Source organism: Danio aesculapii, chromosome 12 (assembly GCF_903798145.1).
Source record: "Danio aesculapii chromosome 12, fDanAes4.1, whole genome shotgun sequence".
In the NCBI taxonomy this organism is placed as follows: domain Eukaryota; kingdom Metazoa; phylum Chordata; class Actinopteri; order Cypriniformes; family Danionidae; genus Danio; species Danio aesculapii.
The window spans coordinates 28857813-28858332 of NC_079446.1; the positions used below are offsets into that span (position 1 = coordinate 28857813).

General features: G+C 31.2%; 1 protein-coding gene across 2 annotated transcripts in view; it reads left to right on the forward strand.

Annotated features, from left to right (window-relative positions):
- Nucleotides 1-66, forward strand: part of tmem106a (transmembrane protein 106A) — a 7127-nt gene extending 7061 nt beyond the window's left edge. For both annotated transcript variants that reach the window (XM_056469261.1, XM_056469262.1), the window contains exon 8: nt 1-66. This exon is cut by the window's left edge and continues 493 nt beyond it. The gene's annotated coding sequence lies outside the window, so the exon portion shown is untranslated.
- Nucleotides 67-520: the final 454 nt, after the last annotated feature.

Genomic DNA, 520 nt, shown 5'->3' on the forward strand with positions numbered 1-520 from the left:
TGTACAAGTATTGTTCATTCTTAGTTCATGTTAGTAAATACGTGAACTAATAGAAACTTATTGTGAAGTGGAAATTTAAATTGCACATTTAAATAGTTATTTTTATATGTTGAGAATTCCTGAGCAAAATCCAATCAGAACTGTTAGACCACTTCTGTTTTTATTAGGATTATTAGACAGAAAAATAAAGTTTGCTTTCCTGTAAAATACACCTTGATGAGGGATTGGTGTGATCCGGAAGCTCCTCACCATTGCTGCGAATACTGCAAAGACTGGAGCAAATCAAACACAGCTTATGTAGCAATATTGACATTTTCCTTATGGACATGTTGCTTATCTTTAAAGTTTTTAAACAATCACTATATTATAGAATTTACATACACATATGCAGTGCTGGGTAGATTAATTATGAACGTCTTTGTTACTGATTACAGATGAAGTTTAGCAGTCAGGAATCTATTCATTTCTAATCCAAATATTTTTTATTCACTGATGTAGTGTTATAATACTTTTGACCCTA